The sequence below is a fragment of the Meles meles genome, chromosome 7, assembly GCF_922984935.1.
Source record: "Meles meles chromosome 7, mMelMel3.1 paternal haplotype, whole genome shotgun sequence".
In the NCBI taxonomy this organism is placed as follows: Eukaryota; Metazoa; Chordata; class Mammalia; order Carnivora; family Mustelidae; genus Meles; species Meles meles.
Window position 1 is genome coordinate 26,552,819 of NC_060072.1, and position 26,892 is coordinate 26,579,710.

Here is a 26,892-nt window from a genome sequence, read left to right on the forward strand (position 1 = left end):
GTGTTGCGTTAAGTATGTGACAAACGCTAAGTTCACAATAATCTTGAAGGCAGTATTGTTATTATCTCCACTTTACAGATCAGGCAACTGAGGCTTGGAGAGCCAAGGCTGGTCAATGTTGAAGCCAAGGTTTCTTCCTAAATAATTTTGCCCCCCAAATTCTTAACCTCTAACCAGTCTGGAATCTTTGTCTGCTTTGGATCCTGTTTTCTTCTAGAAACAACACCCCTCTTCTTCTGGAGGTGCCTCACTTTACTCCAAATATTTGCTTTGAGTACAGGCTGCCAACCAGGATAACTATCCCCCAGGCAAGATGAAGAAGAAATCATAAAAAGGATTTAAGCCCCATTTCTGTTCCTTTTTGGACACACAGCAAAACCCTATTTTCTAGCCTCCATTGTAGTGAAATGGACCATGTGAATGAGTTCTGGTCAGTGGAATGTGGGAATGTGGGAAGATGTGATTTGGGCCATTCTCTAAGGGGGTGAGGAGTGAGAAAGAGAGAGAGAGACAGACAGACAGACAGGCAGGCAGACCAACTGGGAGGTGTAAGGAAGCAAAGACACAAATGAGCTCTGGGAGTGATGTCTAGGAGTGGATGTGGATACAGACCCTGACACACAGTACTGACCAAATGCAAACAGAACAGAAGATCTATCACATTTCAGCCGAAGAAATCGCAAATCCGAATTTAAAAGAAAAAAGTCTTTGACTGTTGGAGTTGTAAAATAATCTCAGCCTCTAAACTTGGGAGAGGGAGAAGCAGACTCCCTGCTGATGGACTTGATCCCAGGGCCCCAGGATCAGGACCTGAGCCCAAGGCAGACGCTTAACCAACAGAGCCAGACAGGCACCCTGAGTCTTCTCTCTCTAATTTGCACAGGGGATCATCCGGGCTAGAGCAGTGGCTCTGTCTCAGCAGTTTGGAATCAGCTGGGGGCTGCCTTGTCAGGCTTTCTGACCACGTCCCCACAGTGATCTGGCTTTTGCAGGTGGTGGAAACGGGGCACCTGTGCTCTTTGAATAGCTGTTATTTGAAACCAAAAGTATAGCCTTGTTTTCAGAACGTTGAGTGACATTGTCTACTCTCCCAGCTTCTTCCTAGCATGTATGGTGGGCTCACAGGAACTCTGAGATGTTCTCTGAGTGTTCTCACAGCTCTCAGGACTACCAAGAACTGCTGAAAACTTATGCTCATCCTTGTTAGGATAATTTTTCTTCTTGCCTCCTTGATTTGGTATTTCTAGTAAACCTCCTCATTAAAGCAGTATTAAGCAAACTCATAAATATGTATAGAGTCTTCTTAATTATCTGTTGATAGATATGGACTCTGATACATTTACATAATGAGCTTTTAAAACATGCAGATGCATTTTACAATGAGACCCAGGCGGGGCTGTGGAGGGGGAACTTGGAAGGAAAAAACTAGCTTCCTCTTGGCAATGCCAAGGGTGCCCGTTTGGAGAAAGCTTGAAGTTGAAAAAAGCTAATTGGTACTGTTAAGGAACTTCATTCCTCCCCACAGGTTTCAAATAATATTAGGAATGTGGTGAAGTTAGAAGCAAAGCCAAGGGAAATGGAATTACATCCTGTTCCAAACGCTGACAGAGAAGCTAGTAAATTAGAACAAAGGCAGAAACACAGTCAAAGGCTTGGAAGCCATAACTGCTTTGGTAAAGCACATTTTGGGCACATGGGAGGGGCGCACTCCCCCACCGTGAAATTAGGTCTGGCCATGAAAGGTGAGCAGAGGGGTTGTTAGCCATCTGGGGGCAAAAATACTTAAAAGCCACTTTGCAATTTTCCATGTTCTTTGCATTTTGCTGTGAGCCTGGAGACATTCCAAATGGCGGCACTTCTGGGAGCCTGTGTCGCGATAAAGGGGATGTCATGGAGCCAAGACCACCGCCAGTACATGTGGCACCAACTAGACATAAACCTTTGTAGTTTCAGGCATTGGAACTGTGGAGGGTTACTTATTACAGCAAAAAAACCAAGGCCTTCCTGACTGATACAATTGGGACCTGGGACTTGGAATACTTTTCCAGAAACAGCCTTCGTTGGAAACTTAAGTCTAACAGCTGAATTCTGAAAAAGGAGTTCTGTGGTCCAGAAACAGACAAAGGAAGCTAAAACAAACTCCTTTCCCCCGTTCGCCCAAAGGGACCATTTAGGTGGAATCACTCGTCTTCTGCCTGAGAGGTAGCATGGTCTTTCCACTTCTGCTGTGCTAACTGATGTTCTTCCTCAGCTTCGGCGGAGCTCCCAGGGGGTTCTAGAGTTTGGTGTTCCACATAAGCAAATGCAATAAATGTATTTGATCCATCTGCTGGGCAATTATGAAGGTGAGTGGTGCTTTGATCAACTCATTCTGTTAAAAAATTGAACTCCCTCAGATAAAAATTGTGATATAAATCCTTACTTGATAATAATATCCTGACAGAGGAGAAAATGAGAAAGTAGTGATACCAAAAGAGTCCTAAATTAGAATTTGGTTTTCATTCACAGAAGCAACAGAGAAGGGGGTTATAGCTTTAGGACCCTTAAGAAGTCCCAGAGTGAGAGAGAAATTATTTCTGTCCTTGCAATGTAAAGGTGATAAAAGTAACAGACTTAAAAAAAAAAAAAAAAAATATATATATATATATATATATATATATATATATATATATGCTCCACACGCTTTTCTAAATGCTTTGTTTAACTCGTTTATTCATCACAAACCCTGTGAGGTAACCGCGGCTTACAGAAACCTGAGGCACAGACAGGTCAGCAGCTTGACTAAGATTTTGACTGAATTTTGAGCTCAGGCAGCTCAGTTCCAGAACTTCCCTGATAACAGTATTGGAACTGTAGAGGCTTCTGTGTCTACAAAATGTGGGCAGGATGAAGGGAGTGTGGATTCAAAAACCAAAAGGTGGGCAGAGAGATGGGTGAGTTATAAGAAAAATGACTGTGAAAGGATCATTTTCAAAATAAGACACAATCATGATTGTCATCCAAGTCAAAAACAAACATATGCCAATGGTTTTACGTAACCATGAAGTAATGAGGGAACTGACAAGGTTTTACAACCTTCCTTTCAAAGTACCACGTATCTCTACGGTCCAATAAGGAATTTGGGAAATGCATTTACAAATGGATGTAAGTCTAGCAGAAGCGGCGACCTATAGAGCGATACCAGCTGCATCCCACTGGACACAAGAAATTGCTTTTCTGTGACAAGGATCTCCTACATCACTATCGGGACTCTACAAGTTCACTACTATCTGTGCGGGGCTGTAGAAAGCCTAGTCAAAGACAGTAATGCACACACTTAAGGAATCTGATGATCCCCAGACTCTCCACAGAAAGGATAGTCAGGGGATGCCTGGGTGGCTCGGTGGGTTAAGCCTCTACCTTCGGCTCAGGTCAGATCTCAGGGTCCTGGGATCGAGCCCCACATCGGGCTCCCTGCTCAGTGGGGAGCTTGCTTCCCTCTTTCTCTCTGCCTGCCTCTCTACCTACTTGTGATCTCTCTCTCTCTGTGTCAAATAAATAAATAAAATCTTAAAAAAAAAAAAAAAGAAAGGATAGACAGTGATTTCTTTCTTCCATTTCAAAATCTCATACCATTTTTCTCTCCAATTTTGTTTTGTTTTGTTTTGGGGCTTTATAAATACATTGGATTTTTATCAGCTAGGATCCAGGAAAAAAGAGATGGGATCTTTATCTCTTCTGTCATCTAACTGAAACAGTCGTTTCTAGTGTATGGTCTTTTTGATAAACATTTTACAAAACAAACCCTCATGTTCTCCTTTTATATTATTCAAGGTTTCAAGTCAGGTGTCTTCACCAATGGCAAACCGAACAATGCTTCACTCCATTCTGTTATACCCCCTATATCATGCCTTCCTCTCCAACACTAAAAGTCATGAGTCTTGACAGGTGGACATGGGAGGAAAAAATTGAGGATGGGATAGTCATTTCTGAATACCTCCAAGGGCTGCTTGGGTAAGAGAACAGATTTCTTTTGGAGTTTCAAAGAGTAATGTGAACCAGGAGATGGAAGCTACAGAGATGCAATTTTTGCTCAACAAAGGAAATGCCGTTTTGCTTCCAGAGATCTTTCCATCAAAGAGTTAGGCTGCCTTTTTAGATAACAACGTCCCTCCCCATCACCTGAGTGGCTCACAGAGGCTGTCCCCCTTCTGTTGGCATGCTCTTGAGGTTAGTCCTGCCCTCGGAGGCTTAAAAGGGAAAGATGGACTTTCTTAGTACCTAAGCTATAAAAAATGGAAGGCGCACATCATTCTGCCCACATTAGAGCTCTCAAGTTTTAGCAAGCAGAAGAATCATGGGAGAGCTTGGAAAACACGCAGATACTTGCCACCTTACTCGCCACTCCCAAAGATGCAGATTCAGTGGTCTGGGGAGGGCCTGGGAGTCCACATTTCTAAGCAGCTCCCAGTGATGTTGATGCGGCACCCCTGGAACGGTACTTTGGGTGGCCCTTCCACTGACCTTCCTTCTGTGGCATTCATCCTTATGTGGTACAGCATCTCTGGGCTAAGAGGATATGCCTATCCAGAACTTACACACCTCCCATTCTTCTTCTTTTATTTAAAAGACTGATTTATTTATTTTAGAGGGGTGAAAGGGACAGAGAGGAGAGGGAGAGAGCCCCAGGCAGATTTCGTGCTGAACGTAGAGCCCTATGCGGGGCTTGATCTCACAATCCCAGATTACGACCTGAGCTGAAACCAAGAGTCCGACGCCCCTAGACTCCTCCGCTTCTCCACCACTCTTAGGTCCCTCCCAGAATTCCCTGACCAAAGACCCTCAAATTCCTTCCTGAGCCCTGCAGAGGCTTCTTCTCTTGATTAGTTCACGTGAGGAGATTGTGTTTTTAACTCAGAGACAGGGATACGGAGATGGTGAGGGTTGAACTGTGTCTGCCAAAACATATGTGGAGGTTCTAAAACCTGCTGCCTGTGAGTGTGGTCTTATTTGAAAAGAGGGTCTTTGCTGATGTAACCTTGTAAGACATAGAGTTAATAAGAGGTCATTAAGGTCTGCCCTCATCCAATATGATTGATGTTCTTGTAAGAAGGGGGACATTTGGACACAGATACATGCAGAGAGGAGAAGGCCACGTGAAGCCACAGACACGCAGGGGGACACCGGGTGATGGCAGAGGCAGAGATTGGAGTGATGCCACTGCAAACTGAGGGACATTGAGACTGATGTCCATCAGCAGAAGCCGGAAGAGGCAAGAAAGGATTTTCCCTTATAGGCTTCAGGGAGCTCCGTCTTCCTGACACCTTGGCTTTGGGGTTCTAGCCTCCAGCACTGTGAGACAGTAAATATGTGTGGCTTTAAGCCCCCTATTGTGGGACTTGGGTTCAGCAGGGACAGGAAATAAGTACAGGACTCTGGTTCCACAGAGCAGCTTTCCTAGAAGGCAGAACTGGTTGACTGTAGAGTAGACTCACTTTGGGGAGACAAGGGAGGGAGGGAGGAAGGGTTTTTCATGCCCCAAATGTGATGGGCAAAGAATAGACAGAGACTAGAAGTGAGTGCAAACCATGGTTGAGAGGAAAGTTTGGATTTGCCATAGATGGAGACATGCAGGTTAAAAGCAGATGAGAAGGTAAGGAAGAAAGGGAAACCAGTTTCATGATGGCAGAAAAAAGAAATGGCCACTAATTAGTTAGGTAACTGGGAGCTAGTTACCCTGCCTGAGGCTGACATTGCTATTATGTTCCCTTGGTTCGTGGGGCAGAAACACACACACGTGCATGCACACCTGTGTACACACACAACAAACCTATGTTTTGTGTTTGTTCTCCACTGTTTACTTTATGATCCCAGGTTTATAAAAGCATCCAAATACTTGTTAGGACTAGACCAAAAGACCAAGCGTCAAATGTCTCACTCACACTGTGCTTGTTGGTTATGTGGTAAAAGATCAGTTCTCTCCGTCTACCAAAAGGGTCCTAATGCAGCGGTGAAAGGCTTCAGGAATTAACTTCTAGATGAATATTTATCTGACTTGCTCTTGTTATTCTTATCTATTTTCTTTTTAAAGATTATTTATTTATTTGGCAGAGAGAGATCACAAGCAGGCAGAGAGGCAGGCAGAGAGAGTGAGAGGGAAGCAGGCTCCCTGTGGAGCAGAGAGCCCGATGTGGAACTCGATCCCAGAACCCTGAGATCATGACCTGAGCTTACACACTTCACAGCACTCACCATAGCACATACCGTCCCCAATGTCCAAAACCCCACCCCCTCCCTCCCCCCCTTCCCCCAGCAATCCTCAGTTTGTTTTGTGAGATTAAGAGTCTCTTATGGTTTGTCTCCCTCCCAATCCCACCTTGTTTAATTTATTTTCCTACCCCCCAACCCCCCCCACATTGCATCTCCCCTTCCTCTTATCAGGGAGATCATATGATAGTTGTCTTTCTCTGACTGACTTATTTCGCAAAGCATAATACCCTCTAGCTCCATCCATGTCATCACAAATGGCAAGATTTCATTTCTTTTGATGGCTGCATAGTATTCCATTGTATATGTATACCACATCTTCTTTATCCATTCATCTGTTGAAGGACATCTAGGATCTTTCCATAGTTTGGCTATTGTGGACATTGCTGCTATAAACATTCAGGTGCACATGCCCCTTCGGATCACTACATTTGTATCGTTAGGGTACATACCCAGTAGTGCAATTGCTGGGTCATAGGGTAGCTCTATTTTCAACTTTTTGAGGAACCTCCATTATGTTTTCCTTCTTGATCACTCTCAAACTCAGAGTGATGACTTTGACAGTGAGTTGACTTTCCCCACCCCAACTGAGAACATGAGTGAGAAATGGACTTTTAGAATCATAATGCATTAGGATTTGGGGATGGATATTACTGCAGCAAAATCTAGCCTATCCTTACCAATATTTCAAAATGGGTCCACATTCTTTTGACTTACTGTCAAGTCCTTTCCCTTGGTGTACATGTGTTGTACTGGATTTTAAGACCCTTACAAACTGGTTTTCATATGAGCTTCACTTCTTAATACTGTCACTTGGTGCCACAGAAACAAAAACAGATCTCTTCCTGCATTATTGTTTACCCAACAGCCGAATTTGGATTGTAGTAAGAGAGGATGTCTCAGATGAGGGCTGTCATTTCCTGGCCTTTGAGGGACCCCATCCCAGTGGGCTGAGTAATTTTTTAGAGACTAAAGTGGTGGGGACGGGATGAAATGTCACCAGCAGGCAGGAAACATGCTCACATGGTTCCTTCTTGTGTATCTGGCAAGACTTTTAATTGTTTCTAAAGAAATCAGCTAACTGATGTTAACCATATGGAACTGTTAATACATGGGGTACCAGAATAATACAGTTGGATCATGTTTCTTTAGTTGTCTGTAAAGTGGCATGTAATCTGTAAACCAAAAATGGTGCTTAAAGTGACAATCATGGCAAAGTTCTTCATTTGGCATGTCTCAAATTTTTCCCCAAATGATTCCAAATGGATGTCACTCTTTAAAATACTTCATTTTAATGATGTTCCTTTAAAACCATTGCAATTGTAATTAATTTTTTTATAAACCTAATCCTCTGCCTAATTCTATTGATTATGGGTCTCTCTTCCCCTCCCACACTCCATATTATGTAATATATTTTCTTTCCTGTTAGTGCTCCAGAGACCCTGTTTGGGTGCCATCTCAGTGGATGTGACATGTATCTGCTCTGGGCAGCAGGACACTGATTCTTGTATCTCTCTATATACATTCCAGAAGGTATTCTTTTAGCTTGGGTTTCATGAAGACTTAATTTAGGAATAAGGATAAAACCCACATAATGGAGGGAAATATATCTATATACCCAGATATCTAGATATATATCCCTCCATATATATATGTATATATATGTGTATGTATGTATGTACATATATGTACATATATACATATATGTATATGTATATGTATATATATATACATATATATATGGAGGGATATATATCTAGATATCTGGGTATATAGATATATATATCTATATATATATGTATATATACATGTATATATATACATATATATGTATATATGTATATATATATGTATATATATGTATGTATATATGTATATATATGTATATATATACATACATATGTATATATGTATATATATACATATATATTTCCCTCCATATATACCCAGATATATATTTAGATATCTGGATATATAGATATAGTTAAGTAATAGTTAAACAGAATAAGCTGTATAGAATAGACAGCAACTAACACATGGCTTTAGATACAGTGGGATTCTAGTACTAATGACCACCTCTTCCCGAATCGCACGGGAGACAGATCCTCCCCAGGAGGTCCTGGAATGAAGCTTCAGTCTTGCTTTTGCTCCAGCAGTTCTTCTTCTATGGTCCCGGGTCTGTCTGTTTCTCTGACTCTTGTTTAATTCTACCGCGGTCCGAGGCTGTCATCACGAGTGTCTGGATGGGCATGTATTTGGATTATGTCTGCTGAATAATGACAAAGGGCTTCTGTCTGTCTGTCTGTCTGTCTGTCTGTCTCTGTGTCTCTCTTTGCAATGGTTCAAAGTTTTGGTTTTAACACAACAGAGACTGAGAGCCTTTCAATCTCAAGGACTGAGGCAGATTTTCTACTGCGTGCCTCCTTCTACTCCTACAGCATGGATCAGTGGGGCCTCTCAAATTAAGGCAATGTACTCTTCAAAAAGCATGCATACTCTACATTATGGCCTCTCCCACTTCAGCATACCGAAGAGTCCCCTGGGGTGCTTGTTAAAAATACAGATTTCTAGGTCCTACCTCAGACTCCTAGATCAGAATATCTGAGAGTGGAGCTCAGGACTCTACTTTTTATTTTATTTATCTGAGAGAGAGCACAGGTGAGGGGGGAGGGGCAGAGGGAGAAACAGATTCCCCACTGAGCAGGGAGCCTGATGAGGGACTCTATCCCAGGACCCCAGGATTATGACTTGAGCCGAAGGCAGACACTTAACCGACTAAGCCACTCAGGCATCCCAGAACTCTACATTTTAAAACAAATTTTTGAGATAATTCTGAGGCTGTCAGTCAGATGACCCCCACACCTATGAAAAACACTACTTGTAAGATGCCTTCCCCTGCGATGTAAAGATTTTAGAGCATTTCTCAACTTTGGTTGGGGAATAAATCTATCAGTGACATCTGAAAGTCTCTCTTGTATTACTCAAAAAGCTTTTTTTTTTCCTTAGATGGTTTTCTTGCTCCAACTTTCAAATGTACTTCCCTACGTTCTTGCTATTCAACTGGGTGTTGTATCCACTTAGCCCAAGTCACAGTGACAGTGCTCCTGCCTGCAGGGACAGGGTATGGAAGAGCCAGGAAACATGCCACTTTGTCCCCCCCTGAATTGTGTCTGGAAGAGCCAACCTTTGAAGGATGATGGTGGTAATTTGAAAGCTTTTCCGCTGCAAGATGCTTGGAAAAGTTGGATAAAATAAAATGTTTTCTCAAATGCAACGGTGGGAATGAAAAAAAGGAAGAGAAATCCTCGGGGGTCCAAAACAAGAAGTTGAAATCCTAAGCTCAGAAGGTATTTGTCAATCTCACAAACAAGAAACAAGCTTTCACTGGCTCTCTGGGGACGAAAACAAGATCTTAGCTTCGCAAAACTCAAGGATGGGACTGAGAAAGCTATGTAAATCTGGAACCCTTAAATGCACATGCTCAGTGAGAGTAGGCTAGAAAACATTTTCCCCATAGCAGAAGATGAGAAATAAATGTGTCCGTCTTGGCAAAAGTTCTGAGTGAGTAAAAACATCTCCTCAAAGTTAGTGACTATAGATCTGTTAGCACATGGGTTTGGATTCACATTTATACTACCTCGTCCTAGAAACTCTGAAGGTAAAAATTGATATAAAGTAACCACATCCTTATAATATTTCTTGGCATGTAGCAGAGGAAAAAAAAGTCCTTCCTAGAGGGATAAATTTTCAATCCAAGATTCAGAGGATTCCTGTAGATAAAGCTCAATTACATTTGTGTTTGCAGTCCAAAATTACAAGCATGTTATAAGCAAGTTGCAATCAGCAGAAACAATAAGTAGCAGGAGGACCATAGCCCTCGAGATGTTTGGGAAGTAGAATTATCAGCTATAAGATATGGAAATAAATTTAAAGTATTTAAAGAAAATAGAAAGTAGAATTGAAAGCACAAGAAAGTAACATAACACTATCAAAAAAGATGAGGATGCGGGCGCCTGGATGGCTCAGTCAGTTAAGCGTCTGATTCTTGGTTTCAGTTCAGGTCATGATCTTGGGGTCTTGAGATTGAGCCCTGTGTTGGGCTCCATGCTGAGCAGAGAGCCTGCTTAAGATTCTCTCTCTTCCTCTCCCTCTGCCCACTCCCCACTCATGTATGCTGTCTCTCTCGGGGCAAAAAAATGACTAGGAGGATTTAGAAAAGAACCAAACCAAACTTCTAGAACAGAAAAACAAAATGGCTGAAATAAACCCTCAGTGGATAAGATCATTGCAGACAAGACAAAGCTGGAGTGAGAATTAGTAATCTAGGAAGTAGGGCTGAAGAAATTACTCAGAACATGAAACATAGGAAAAAAGAGAGCGAAAGCACAGATGATGTTTTCAGACTTCCGTTTTCCTGCCCTTAGCTGATGATGAGGGAATGCTATGGCCTTGGTAGAAAAACAAATAACTATGACTTTGTATGAAAAGGGCTCTACAGTTAAGAGATGTAAAAACCAAGGGAGGAATATGAGTGGAATATTTTTTTTTGTTTGTTCTCAGCTGAACCCCAGTGCCTAGAACAATAGGTAACACGTAATATTTGCTTGAATCATGTTGAATAAATAGTATTAAGGCCAGAGATCTTGGAATGCTTGTTCTACTAACTCTACTCCCCCCCCCCCAAAGTTCTTGATGTAGCTATACCAACAAGGAGCCATGTGCTAATAATTTTAAAAAATTATATTTAATTTTTTATTGATACTTCACTTTTGGTGGGGACAGTTGCTGATACTCTGGCTAGACAGCCCTGGGCTAAGCAGAGCTGGAGCAACCTGATTAGGATGGAAGCTAAGTATGTGTCTCGATTTCTCTAAACTTGAATGCTAATTTGGGGTCAAGATATTGGAGATGACACAATGCAATGAAACGGAAACTTACACCACACATGGATAATGTCGTTAAATCTACAATTTTATGAGGTAGAAATTTTTCATTTTCCCTAAAAATGAGAAAACTAATGTTTTTACTAGACTAAATAACTCACCCAAGGTCACATGACACATGAATGTCAGAAGCAAGCTACAAACCCAAGTGATCTGACTTCATTATGCTATTTACACCTGGACTTATAACCTTTTTTTTTTTTTAAGATTTTTATTTATTTATTTATTTATTTGCCAGAGAAAGAAGAGAGCATAAGCAGGAGGAGCAGGAAGCAGGCTCCCCCACTGAGCAAGGAGCCTGACTCGGGATTCAATCCCAGGACCCTGAGATCATGACCTGAGCTGAAGGCAGATGCTTAACTGACTGAGCCACTCAGGCTTCCCAGCCTATGACCTTTTAACATGCCGGAACACACTCCCTGGAGCTTACTGGTGAATATGACCCAATCACTGTCTCAAAAATCAAACTAGATTACTCTCCTCTCACCTAGGGAAAAAGTGGGGAGAGGCACAGGCAGGAGGAAGAAAATGTTCCCTTCCACCTGAGCAGCAGAGGGATTGCTGCGTATAGGAACACAGGGTAGGAGTGAGGGAGAAACATTTCCTAGAGAAGGTGGATTTTAGGTGGGTTGGATTCTCTAAGGTTGAGCAGGGGTTTTCTGAGGAAGAGCCCTGGAGGTAGACACAGCGGCATATGTATTGGCATAGGGCAGTGCAGGGCTTTCGTGATGAGTGTCATGTAGCTGGGAGACAAGGTATGTGAGAGGAAAATAGGATGTTAAATTAGAAAAGCTGGTTGGTGCTGGACTGTGATAGGCCTTAGAAGCCACAGGAGTTTGGATTGCTTGGGGTTGGTTCCGTTGGAGTTGGCGGGGCCTCTTTGAATGACTAGTGATGCAGGTAGAGTGGGAACCACAAGAACTGTTGGTTCCCCTCATAAACATGGTTTCTGTCATGACGTCATAGCCCCAGAGGCTCTGCTGTCAAGAGTAAGATGTAGGGGGAACAAAAAAAGAGTAAGATGTAGAGGCATAGACAATGGTTGCCTGGGACCTCAAATCCCCACCTGATTCTGGGTGGCTCGTATCTAAAACCAGTCATTTTTATGAAAGGCAACAAAGAATAGTGTCATATAGTCTCTTGTTCTCCAGCCAGAATGACATGCTCAAATCACCTGTGCCCTAGCCTGAAATTCTATCATTTGCATCCTTTTCTTCTTAGGAACTTATCCTGGTAAAAACGCAAGGATGTCTAGAGCGGAGGTTCTCAACTCTTATGTGCCTGTTGGCACCACCTGGAGAACATTGCAAGATACTTATACCATACACAAAGATAAACTCAAAATGGATGAAAGACCTCATGTGAGGCAAGAATCTATCAAAATCATAGAGGAGAACATAGGCAGTAACTTCTTTGACATTGGCCACAGCAACTTCTTTTAAGACAGGTCTCCAAAAGCAAAGGAAACAAAAGCAAAAATGAACTTCTGGGACTTCAGCAAGATAAAAACCTTCTGCACAGAAAAGGAAACAGTCAACAAAACAAAGAGGCAACCCACGGAATGGGAGAAGATGTCCGCAAATGACACTATAAGCAAAGGGCTGATATCCAAGATCTATGAAGAACTCAACACCCAAAAGCACACTGAGACTGCATAGTATTCCATTGTGTATATATACCATGGAATACTATGCAGTCTCAGTGTGCTTTTGATCTGAATCTCCCTGATGGCTAATGATGATGAACATTTGTTCATGTATCTGTTAGCCATTTGTATGTCTTCTTTGGGGAAGTGTCTGTTCATGTCTTCTGCCCATTTTTTGACATGATTATCTGTTTTTTTGGGTGTTGAGTTTGAGTTTGGGTGTTGAGTTCTTTATAGATCTTGGATATCAGCCCTTTGCTTGTAGTGTCAGCCATCAAAAGAAATGAAATCTTGCCATTTGCGATGACATGGATGGAACTAGAGGGTATCATGCTTAGTGAAATAAGTCAATCGGAGAAAGACAACTATCATATGATCTCCCTGATATGAGGACATGGAGATGCAACATGGGGGGTTAGGGGGATAGGAGAAGAATAAATGAAACAAGATGGGATTGGGAGGGAGACAAACCATAAATGACTCTTAATCTCACAAAACAAACTGGGGGTTGCTGGGGGGAGGTGGGGTTGGGAGAGGGGGAGGGGGTTATGGACATTGGGGAGGGTATGTGCTATCGTGAGTGCTGTGAAATGTGTAAACCTGGCGATTCACAGACCTGTACCCCTGGGGATAAAAATACATTATATGTTTATAAAAAAAAAAATTGGAGGGGGAGGCGAACCATAAGAGACTATGGACTCTGAAAAACAACCTGAGGGTTTTGAAGGGTCAGGGGTGGGAGGTTGGGGAAACAGGTGGTGGGTAATAGGGAGGGCACGTTTTGCATGGAGCACTGGGTGTTGTGCAAAAACAATGAATACTGTTACGCTGAAAAAATAAATAACTTAAAATTGTAAAAAAAAAAAAAGCACACTGAGATACTACCTTAAACCAGTTAGAATGGCAAAGATTAATAGGACAGGAAACAACAAATGTTGGAGAGGATGTGGAGAAAATGGAACCCTCTTACACTGTTAGGGGTAACCACTGCAAGCTGCTGCAGCCACTTTGGAAAATAGTGTGGAGATTCCTCAAAAAATTAAAAATAGAGCTACCCTATGACCCTGCAATTGCACTATTGGGTATTTACCCCAAAGATACAGACATAGTGAAAAGAAGGGCCATATGTACTCCAATGTTCATAGTAGCAATGTTCACAATTGCCAAACTGTGGAAAGAGCCAAGATGCCCTTCAACAGATGAATGGATAAAGAAGATGTGGTCCATAGATACAATGGAATATTATGCAGCCATCAGAAAGGATGAATTCCCAATTTTTGTATCACCATGGATGGGACTGGAGGAGATTATGCTAAGTGAAATAAGTCAAGCAGAGAGAGTCAATTATCATATGTTTTCACTTACTTGTGGAGCATAAGGAATAACATGGAGGACATTAGGAGAAGGAAAGGAAAAGTGAATTGGGGGAAATCAGAGGGGGAGATGAAGCATGAGAGACTGTGGATTCTGAGAAACAAACAGGGTTTTGGAAGGGCAGGGGGTGGGGAAATGGGTGAGCCTGGTGGTAGGTGTTAAGGAGGGCATGTATTGCATGGAGCACTGAGTGTGGTACATAAACAATGAATCTTGGAATGGTGAAAAAATAAATAAAATAAAAATAAAATAAAATAAAAAACAAACAAAAAAAGATACAGACATCTGGGTTTCGTTGCCAGAATCTTACTGAATGGGTCTGAGGTAAACCCTGGGCATCAGAACTTTTTAGATTTGCCCAGTTAATTCTAAGGTGAGAAGCATGATTCTTGAAGGGAGAGCACATTCTGCCATGAGGGTGATGGCGGACACAGAGGGATGAAGAACACTGACAGTCACATAAACATGGCAAAATAGCTTCACAGTTTCTCTGAGAGCTGTCCCCAGCTATAGTGACTTGGTATATATTTTGTCAGTACTTTTTTCTGAGAACAAATAAAGTGTATGCATCTTCATGGCTGCTAGCCAAAAGCCGTAAGAAGTTAAAGGGAATGATGCTTGTGGAGAGAAGCACAGCATTCTGGAAACAATCGTTCCCATCATTAGTTTAATCCCAGAAACACAACCACAAGATTCCATTCTTCATTTTCACTGTGTCACTGCTTTGGAGGTGAGTGGAGAAGAAGGTTAGACTAAGCAGTGAATGTGGGTGACATATTAACAATCAGTTATAAGTCATAAAATGACTTTAAGCATATTATCCCTCTGATGACCACAATAGCCATTAAGATAAGCATCTCATTTGCCATTTTACCAGCGAGGAACTGAAGTGTGGAGAGCTTATGGGATTATGTCCAAAGTCACACAGCTCACAAGTATGCATCCCCAAGTTAAGCCAAGACCTCTAGATCTCAACACTATTGCAATGCACAGAGTTCAAGGTTGGAAGGTAGACACCATGGCACCTGACTAGATATATCAACTTTCACTTCCATGGATCCGCATCAGTGATTCACACTCATCCCACTAATACCCATTCTTTGCCCAGACAAGGGGGTGGAGAAGATAAAGAATGCATTGAGTTGTGATGTGTCACCTTCCTTTGGCATATCACCCTGACCTTTCCTGGTCCTTCCCCTAGGGTCCCTATCTCAGTCACCAGCACCTCTGTCCCCCCGAGAGTTATCCTAGATGGATACCTCTCACATGTAATCACTTCATGACCAATATATTGTCTTTTTTGCCTTTTTCTCAGCTATATCTACTCCCCATTTCCATTACCAATACTACTCATGTTGAAGTGATGGTCATGTCATAGCTGAAGTCCAACAGTCATCTCCTAACTGGTCTCCCTTAGGAGAGGGGAGACTCTGCCCTCTCTGCTGCACACCTATTACACCCATAGCTTAACAGACCTCCTATTCAACCTAATGAGGGGCAGAGAATCTTGGAGTTTCTAACTCTCTACCAACATTTTGCTCACACAGTTTCCCTCCATTTTTCCTCATCATTTGGAACAGTCATGGACTTGAAACTAAAATAATTCGACCATGTCTTTGATCATGTCACATAGCAGTATTTTCAAAATTCTTCGACACTTATCAAATACCTACTACATTCCAGTTCTTGTGCAGGTAAATACAATACTTAACTTTATATTGTTTGCTTTGTCTTGTTTCACTATTAAGAATCACTATAGCGGTATCTGGGTGGTTAAGCATCTGACTCTTGGTTTCAGCACAGGTCATGATTTCAGGGTTGTAAGATCAAGCCCCATGCTGCACTCTGCACTGGGCTTAGAGCCTGCTTAAAATTCTCTCTCTCCCTCTGCCCGCCCCGCAATCCTGCCATGTGCTCACTCTCTTTCAGCAACAACAAAAATCACTGTAGTAAAGTCTTCTAAAAGAGTGTGAACATAGGGCTGTGGGAGCACAAAGGAGGGAAAGCTTTGTCCCAAAGAAATTGGAGAAACTTGAAAGAAGATGTGACATTTGAACCAGATGTTAAACATTGCTAGAGAAGAGGAAGGATGGTCATTGTGAGCAGAGAGAGGCCATCCTGGGAAGAGAGATCTGCAGGCTTCAGTGAGCTGTCATCAGAACTGGGTTGTAAAACGCAAATCCTGGAAGCCATGTGGAATAATTCCTGGAAGAAGGAAAAAGTTGTGGCAGAGTAAATGATGAGTAGAAGAGGTGGTTGTCCCCACGAGAGAAGGAAACCAGCTGCCTTGGTGCTTCCAGAGTAAACACCAGGTCTGATGGGGAGAGAGGAGGGAGGAGATGGGGGAACCGGGAGATGCAAGCATGATGTGAAAGATACGGGAGACAGAACATACTCATAAAAGGAACCAACCTGCAACCATGTCCAGTTGTATGGTTAAAAAAACTTAAGGCACAGAGATGAAGAGTACTAACCTTGGGCTACCTCCTAGCTATTCCAGGGTCAGAGCCAGGGCTGACTCCTTGTTTAGTGGGCATTTACCAGCACCAATGATAAGAAACAAATTTCTCAACATATTAATAATACCAGCTAACATATCTTAGAGACTTCCCATGTGCCCAGCACGATGTGGTAGATACTGCATATGTACCATGCTGTTCAGCCTTCCCGGTGATCCTAGGAGATGGTGAGTGCCGTTTACAGATGATAAGTCAGGGAACTGAGCTGAGAGAGTGAATTTTAAGTAACTCATCTAAAGCCCCAGTAAGTGAGTGTGTAATTGAATCTGCTTTGTCACCAGTCTGTGGGACCCCAAAGCCTGTGTAGTTAATCATTGGATCATCAGTGATTCCTTTGGGATTGCTCGTATAAACCTGAGCAACTTTGATATGCTGGGGCCCATTGCCATGGGTATTATGGGACCTGTAGCACAATTTTAGCTCTACCGATTTCTGCATAGCTACTTATTTTGACTTCAGGCACCCTGGACTTTGATTTTTGTTTGTTTGTTTGTTTAAAGATCCTATTTATTTACTTGACAAAGAGAGAGACACATAAACACATAGAATGGGCAGGGGCAAGGGGCAGAGAGAGAGGGAGAGGCAGACTCCCTGCTAAGCAGGGAGTCCAATGTGGGGCTTGATGCCAGGACCCTGGGATCATGACCTGAGCCAAAGGCAGATCCTTAACTGACTGAGTCACCCAGGTGCCCCTTGGAGCCCTGGGCTTTGAGTCAGAAGATGCCATGTCTAGATTTTCTATAGGACCTTAGGATTTTTCAGCCAACCACCTTTTCCTTGAATGTGTGAAAAAAACCCTTGACATTTAAAAAAATAGGTATTTTCCAGGAAAATTATTAGGCATAATCTAATCACTAACTGCTTTTTCTCCCCTACCTCCCAAATGTTCTCCATTCTGCGGCTAGAGTTTCTGTTTATTTCCTGAGTGTGTTTGTGATCCTATATACACCTTTCTTGTTTGGGTTCTGTGTGAAGGAAGTAACTTTGCATCATACCTGGACTCAACATATTTGTGATAGTATTAGAGCCTTGAAACGGATATTTCAGATATACAAAAAAATACAGTCATATAATAAACACATGTGTACTTCATAACTGGCTTAATAATTCATACTGAGATTTGATAAAATATGGTAGCAAGAGTGTGATACATATTTGTTGAATAAATGAATGTCTTTGCCACCTATTTGCATCTTTAGTATGATGCCTGTCTACTTGGTCTTTTGCAGCTCTAGGGCAGCACTTAGCCAATATGGTCCTGTAAGGCAAGATCCATATCTCTCCTTATAAAAGTTCGCTGCGTGTTTAGACCACCCAACAATGGACACATGTGTGTCCAGGGACTTCTGTCCTTCTCTCATTCTTGGCTGGGAAAATTTCATTTTTTTCAACCAAGCCAGGCAGCATCTTCATACACATATACACAAGCACACACCTGCACACACACGCACGCATGGTCCTCGTATCCCATTGCTTCTGACTGATGTGTTCCATATGTGTAAATTTTACTGTGGTAAAATATACATAACATAAAATTGACCAATCTGACCACTTTAAGTGTCAAGTTTAGTGGTGTTAAGTAAGTTCATAGAACTGCACCATCATCACCACCTTCCATGTTCAGCATTTGGTTTGGTCTCTATTTTACAATTAGTTTGGCTACAGTCAACAGCAGTGGCCTTTACCACCAAGAACACAACACTTTATCAGTGACCTTGGTTGAGGCTTAGAATTGAGTGAATATTTGGATTTCTTGGTAGCTGCTACGTGTTGGTGTCTGTGGGAGAAGAGAATTTTACAACAAATCTTCAAATTCTTGAGGGAAAGCAAATAAAAGGAATTAATAGCTGACACTTAGCTTCAAAGATTTTAGAAGTGAAACCCCATAATTTTCAGTGAGTTTGTTAACCTTGCAAATGATAAAGAGATCGACAGAGCAAAATGATTAAGAAGGAAGAAGAAATGGAAGGAACCGTAGAAGAGGTTTGTGTTGCTAGGTGATGGAGCGGCACTATCAGATTTTGGACGCTCGGTGTAAGACAAGATATATTGGCTCTGAAAAGAAATTCAGGATGTATGTCAAGTATGCGAACTGCAAAAAAATGGAAATGCCAATCGGACTTGAACTAAAGCATTTCCTGCCATTGGCCCGGGGCCAGCAGGGCAGCTACTGATGCCTGATGCTCCGTGTACCATCACAGGCGACCATGCTGACCGTCCTCATGGAGAAGCGTGCCATCTGTCACTTCTTAAGGGTAACCATCTAGTTTTTGAAGCTCAGGTAACGGTCACAGAGTACATTCCTTTTTCAATAAATGTGCTTTTCATAGGAGTTACAGTCTTTGATTGCAAAAGAAATGTCGTTGAAATTTCTCAGGGTTGCAAAACCATGATCCCTGTGGCATGAGTGACAAATTGCACCCCTGAAAATCATGATTTCTTTCACAACCACTTTTATTTTCAGTTGAATTCACTCCACCTAAAGCCCTAGGAACAAGAGGCCCAGCTGTCCCAGGCATATTAGAAAACAGCAGTTGGCATGGTTTCTAGAGTTTTTAGCTTGGGAGTGGCGGGTTATTTCTGTGTTACAGATCCGGGTGGCTGTACTCGTTATTCCGATGGGCACTTCTGAGAGTGAAAGAGGGCACTGTTGATAATTATGGGAGCATAACAGTCATAAGCTGGGACTGTCCTGGGTAAATCATGATGTCTAAACAGGCAGGAAAAGCATTTGGGGATGTGTTCAATTAGAGCTCACATCTATTTAATGACTGTGCAACTAATACAGTGGGGCGTGTCAATAGGCATCAAGGTACGAAATCTACATACATGTTTGTCATTAGCGTCACCACCCTCCCCTGGAGGAGAGTCCCTCCATCAGCACGTTGACCTGCCAAAGGTTGCAGCCAAGGAATTGGATCTGAGGATCCAGGTCTATAGGGATTACATTAGAGAACTCTGAAAGGAATGACCACTATTAAATGGAATTCCACAATCCTGCCTCACAGCAGGATGATTCTACTCCATGTCTCAGCTGTATTACAAATTGCTACATGCCGTGGATTTTCAGGGAGCCCTTCCCGAGCCAAACCCAAGAACTGGACATCTGATGCAAGGATCAACGGGGTCTACCAAATATAACTGGGGAATTTCAAATGTTCAGAACAAAGGATTCGTCCCTGAAACATGACACAGAAGAGCCGGTCATACTACCAGCATTGCTTGTGTGCCTACTGGTGGTAGTGCACAGTATGGTACTAGCCGGGTGGCTCAGGGGAAGCTCCTTAACTACTCTGTGCCCCAGTTTCTCTCATCTGTACAATAGGGTCTATAGCTACAAGCTAAAGTACCTACAGAACTTTAGTGCAGTGTCAGAACATCAGTGCTCGCGTTGGAGGTGCTGAGCGGGGCTTCGAGTTACAGAGAGGAAGAACCTGTGCTTCTTATGCTTACCTGGGGCCAGTCCACCTCAGCCAGGCCAGGCTCCCAGTGGAGCTTTGTGCCTTGCATCCCTCCTAGAGTTCCACTTTGGTGCCCAAATTCAATGACAGCAAACGTCGGGCTTTGTATACCTCATTAACCCCCTCCCCATGCACCCATGCACTTTAGCCGTTACTATCTCTCCCTTATTTTTATTAATAGGGATTATTTACAGAAGTTTTACACTGACCAAAAAAAACAGAAAATGAGCAGATGGTACAAAGATTTACCAGCTGGCACATAGTCTCCCTATTATTAAAGTTTCACAACATTGTGGTACATTTGTTGCAAATAATGAATGAGTATTGGTACATTACTATTGACTGAAGTCCATAGTTGTCTCTCATTTCCTTAGTTTTTACCTAATGTACTTTTTCTGCTTCAGTATACCACTTTTCATTTAGTCATCATGTCATCTCAGGCTCCTCTTGGCTGTGACACTTTCTGAGATGCCCTGTTTTTGATGGCCTTGATGGTTTTGAGGAGTGCTGGTTATACACATAATGGGATGCCCCATTATTGGGATTTATCTCATGTTTTTCTCATGACTGCATAGGGTTATAGGCTTTGGGGAGGAAGACCACAGAGGTATAGTGCCATTTTTCATCTCCTCATATCAGAAGTATATACTATTGAGGCACCTGGGTGACTCAGTCAGTGAAGCATCTGCCTTAGGCTCAGGTCATGATCCCAGGGTTCTGGGATTGAGCCCTACGTCGGGCACCCTGCTCGGTGGAGAGAGCCTGTTTCTCCTTCTTCCTCTGCTGCTCCCCCTGCTTCTGCTCGCTCTCTTGCTCTCTCTCTCTCTCTCACCTGCTCTATCTCAAATAATAAATAAATAAAATCTTTTTAAAAAGTACATACTATTAATGTGATTTTTCTTTTCTTTTTTTTTTTTTTTAAAGATTTTATTTATTTATTTGATAGAGAAGAGAGGCAGGCAGAGAGAGGAAGGGAAGCAGGCTCCTTCCGAGCAGACAGCCCAATGCAGGGCTCGATCCCAGGACCCTGAGATTATGACCTGAGCCAAAGGCAGAGGCTTAACATACTGAGCCACCCAGGTGCCCCTAATGTGATTTTTGATTATTGATACTGACCTTGATTATGTGGCTTGAAGTAGCTTCAATTGATCAGCTTTCTCCACTATAAAGTCACTCTTTTGTCCCCACTTTCAATACTGTATTTTGGGGAAGGAAGTCACTATACAACCCACTCTATTGGAGCAGGACTCCTCCCTTTTTAAGGGCACAAGAGACGACATTACCTTTTACTGTATTTACATACATGTATTAAAGGTTGGATATTTTGTGATTGTGAGGAAGGGCTGACAAGCAAGGAAATGATTATCTCAGTGGAAGGCCATGCTCCCTGCCTGAGGACAAATGCTGCCCCCACCCTAGATGGACTGTTTTTTCTCCTAAAGCAGTCAAAGCCATCAAATGAGGTAAAACAATAGGATAGGAGGAAGGCAGAGAAGTGGGTGGTACCTGATGGGGGAGAAGTGGAGTGGAGAACATCCCCCAGCAGAGCCCCATAAATAGGATACTCCCACCTGATCTAAAGTCTCTTCTTTAAGGGATTTAAGGTCAGTGATAATTCTCTGAGTTCCAATGTAATTGTTATGCATTGACTATTTAAGGGGATTTAAAAAAAAGCTGTCAGTTTGATTGAGGAGGATTAGAAAAGAAGAAGCACATCTTTAGACATTTTTAAAGAACTCATTTAGCTGCTTCCTAATTAATCAGTCCATTTTGGGAGAGCAAACTGCTATATAATTACTGGGGGAAAATTACTCTTAAAGAGAGCCCCCCCCCCACCCCGAACTGTCTACAGGAAAATGTGATTTCCTCACTGGTGCTCCAAAAGTCTTAGCCTGTTTAAGATGGATGAACAGTTTTATTAACAGAATGATTTCCCATCATCTGGTCATTAAGGGTCAATCCTATTTTAGAGCTACTTCTTTAGAGGAAGTGTTGATGAGGACAGAAAAAACTAATCAGACAGATAGGCACTGAATCCAAAAGTCTGGGACGTCTACCAGACTAGCCATTCTAACTATATTAATACTTATTTCCCCACCGAGAGCACTGTACTAGAAGTCCCCGGTAATTTTATAGTGTATCTTGAGATAAAATCTCCCATGTGATAAATGCCAAGTTTTATTTAACAAGCGAGCAAGTCAGCATCTGGAAGCAAGTCTGCAGGCGATCTTTAACTTCCAGGAATTCTGTTGGGGATTTAGTGTTTCTATAGCAACATTTTGTTGTGGCATAAACTACGTTTGAAGAATGCTGTGGGATTTGCTTCCGAAATGTTGTGTTTCTTTCTTCCCCATACCACACGTTACAGAGAGTCTCAAGATTTTACATATTATATACGTGCCCGTTTTAATTGCATTTTCTAAAGTTTTTCTCATCCGAAAAATTGCCTAACAACAGAGACTTCAATCTTTCAAATGATTTGGGCAGAAAAAGACTGTAATGAAATGGCCCTCTCCTGTGTGAAACTGAAAATTTTTATGCAAGGCGTTTTAGTTCTCCAACAGTAATATGCTTCCATCATGGGAAAATTGTCTAATTTTGAAAAAAAAATGAGAACATCATTACAACTATTAGTAAGGCTGGAAACAATGCAGTAATTTTCAACCTAATGGTGCCCCAAGAGTAGCATGAATGGTCTTGATTATCCAGCCTTTGTTGATGGATGCGGGTCTTTTTAGTCCATTTTAGTGACTAAGATTAGGTTGCTTCAAGAAAAAGATTTGAGATATTTGTGTGTGTGTGTGTGGGGGGGGATTTCCCATCTACAGGTTCCTGAGAACTTTCTCGGTAACCTTGAATGTTAAGTTGCCTGCAGCTTCATTTTTATAGAAAATTAGTTTTCAGCAGGTGGAACTGGAAATTATTGTCAGGGAAGGATGAATTCCAGTGGAGCTCACATTTTATGTTTTTGCTGTTTACGTATACTTCTTCCCCTTCTTCTGACCTTAAGTCATAATCTTTCCATGGTGATGTCATAGTCATTGCACAATAACTAATAAAGATTTGACTCCCAGTCATACAAAGGCAAAAAAACTGGACTGTTGTCTTGTGGCTTTCCATTTATGAAAGCAAAGATGAAAGAAGCGTAAGATAATACAATTTCAGATGCAGATTTTCCCTCCTTAGAAATTTCCTGTTGAAATGGACATGCTCCTTAGGTATTTAAAATTTTTTTCTTCGGTGATTAGTGAAGGTTTAACCTTCATGACTAATTAAGTTACAAGCTATTCATTAGGCCAAGTGAAACATCCAAAGTTCAGGCTGGCTATATCCAGAACCTTATTCACAACTAATTGATGAAACTGACAAGGTTTCTCAGCTGGGTAGCAGGAAAGCTAAAGAACATGGGCTATACTGGTTTCAGTACTTTGAGTGGGATTACTTTTTAAGTACTACACTTCAGAGCTAATCTAAAACAGTCCTAGTGTAGTCCCTAATGTTTCCATTTACAAAAGGAACAGTTTACATGTGGCTTCATCAAAGAGGCAGAAGGGTGGTTTCATCCTTTGAACATTCTAGGGTGGTTCTATCCAATGCCTGAGAACATATTGTGGTGTGACTTTGGGAAAAGAGCAGATACCAAGCACCATCTTTTAACCATGTCTACATATCTGAAAGTCTAGTCTTAGAGTAAATGAAGAGAGAACCCACGTGTAGGGAAGATGGTACCAACTTTGGAAAAGAAACTCAATTACTAATCCAGAATCCACACTTACCAGCAGTAGGGACTTTGAGCAAGATTAACCTCCCTGTATATGGGAGGCAATGAGATGTGTGGAGCCACTGTCCTCGGCCCCTCTTCCCTAAATTCTTGCTCTCTCATCTCCTTTGCAAATAGTAGTAGCCAGGTAAGCAGTTGTGGCCAATGAGAAGTAAATGGAAAACTTCTAGGGGCTTGTGGGAAAGTTTTGCTTCCTTTTAAAGGGGTGAGGGTCAAAGGAATAATGTTCACTGGTGTCCCCTCTTTTCCTTTTTCTCTCTGAAACCTGGGGCTTCACTATCCCCCTTACATTCATGAGGAAACAAGATAAGGATGAAAAGCCAACATGCTGAATATGGCAGAACAGAAAAATAGAAAGAGTCTAGGAGTCTTTGATGGCATCATCTGGCCAGAGACACCAACTTCTAGGTTTAATGTAAAACAAGAAAATTGACCGCCATTGTGGCTGAAGCTGTCACTGGTAAGATATTCTAATTTTTGCACCTGGATGCATTCCTATCTGCCCACCTCACCAGCATAATGATTAAGTGAGATTATAAAACCCTAGCATAGGGCTTGGTTCACAGTAGGCAGAGAATATGTGTTAGTCATTTTCTCTATCCAATGCCCTCCGTATGTCATTAAATACAAAGGCTTGTTAATACAGTAACTCATTACACAGATCAAACTAAGTTATTAGTGTTGTTAGTTGCTTTTCTCTTTAGGTGAGGATCTATAGCACCTTATGTTGCTATGTTGAGTTGAGTTAGAAATAGGGAGCACTGAAGGATATTTAAGTGAGGATACCATATGGTGAGACTCACACTTTCGATAAGTCAATCTAGAACTTTTGTGGGATATGTTTGGGGTAGGATGGGGCCAGCAGCAGAAGGAAGGAAAGAAAGTCATGCACCTTTGTACTAATCTGCTATAGATGGTGAGGGTTAAAACTGGGGCAGCAACAGCAGAAATTGAGAAGATGGGATGAAGGCAAACTATTTGGAAGGTAAAATAATCAGGATTTGGTGTTTGATTGGATATGGGAGTAGAAAGGGCTCAAGGGTGAATTCTAAGTTTTTAGCTTGAACAACAACATGGATAGTGGTAAAATAAATATAGTTATGGTGGAGATAAAATATTGTTATTTTTTAAGATTTTATTTATTTGACAGAAAGAGAGAGATCACAAATAGACAGAGTGGCAGGCAGAGAGAGAGGTGGAAGCAAGCTCCCCGCTGAGTAGAGAGCCCAATGCGGGACTCAGTCCCAGGACCCTGGGATCATGACCTGAGTCATAGGCAGAGGCTTTAACCCACTGAGTCACCCAGGCGTCTCAAGGTCAAGCAAACTGAGCTAGTTATATCCATTGGCATGTCAAATATCTGAGCCTGTAGCCTCTGGGAAATTTGGAAACCACCCGTTTAAAAGTAGTAGTTTAAGTCATGGGAGTAGATGAGATGAACCATAAAGGGAACTTTTAAGCTTAATTTTAATGAGTCGAAGAGAAAAGGTGTGGGACAGTGATTAAATTGTTATAATAAGCTACCAAGAAAGTAATGAAAATGGGTCTATTTATAACATGAGAAATGAAAGACAAAGAAGAATTTATAGTTGTAATAGTCTTCTTTAAGAAGATAAAACATTTGCCAAAAGGTAGCACTTTTCTTAAGAAATTAGAAAATAAACAAAAAATGAATAAAGACAACAGCTAAAATTACTTCATCAGAAAGCAAAATAATATTAAAAGGAGAACTAAATTCAGGAGCTACTTTTATGAATAAAATAAGTATGTGACTCACAGGTGTGAGTATAAAAAAGAATGTGAGAAGGTACAAGTTTGGAATGAATAACAAGACATAATCACAGATACAAAATAAATACAATAAAATGTACATGCAACTCTTTGACAACAAATTTGAGAACCTACGATAAAGAATTTCTTATAAATTTTGAGTTCCCAGAAGTGACTAGAGAAGGAGTAGAAAACTTTAATAGATCAATTATCATCAAATGTTTGATAGATGGTTAACAAATAATCATTTTAGAAGTCACCAAGATTAGGTAATTTCAAACCTGAGTTCTAGACAGATTTAAAGAATGGGTAATTCAATAAAAGATTGTAATCTATAAAAATAAAGGTTAAAAACTTTCCAATTCACATTATGAAGCTAGTATAATTTAATATCTAAGCCCGAAATTGAACCAAAAATGATTATCAACTAATTACACTAATGAATACAGATGCAAACACTGTACATTTTATTAAATGGTAGTCATTGGACTATCAAGAGAATAGTCCATAGTTATCAAGTACAGTCTATTCCAGAAATTAAAGGATAGTTAAACATGGGGAAATTGGTAAACATTACATCAACAAATTAAAGGAGAAAAAGCATTCCATCATATCAATAGATGCTGGCAAGCTTTGGATAAATTCAGCAACGCTTTCTTAAAATACACACACACATATATATATAGTAAAATAGGAATAGAAGGAAACTACTCAGATTATAGATAAAGACTGTATATGGAAAAGTAGCAGCAAATATAAATCTAAATGGTGAAATGCTATGGTAGACGATAATCTTGTTCCTAATTATTTGTTGCCTTCCAAGCAAAAGGATTACTCTTCCCTGCCCCACTCACATTGTGACATCATGGCACTAGGTTTTGGCCATTTTATCTACTTTGAATGAAGCAATGACTATGAGAGGAAGTGTTGTATGTCACCGTGGCGCTGATGCATGCAGCGTGATGATGGATAGATGATACAGGGCCACTGTATGAACTGACCATTGCTGTTTTCCCTCTTACAAAAATGGCAAATGTCAGTGGAATACTGGATCCCTAGACTGAATCCCAGAATAAAAAGACAAAAGGGCAGAGCCACAGCTTACCCACAGCCTATCTGTTAGGAAGTAAAAAATAAAACTTTGCTCTTTGTT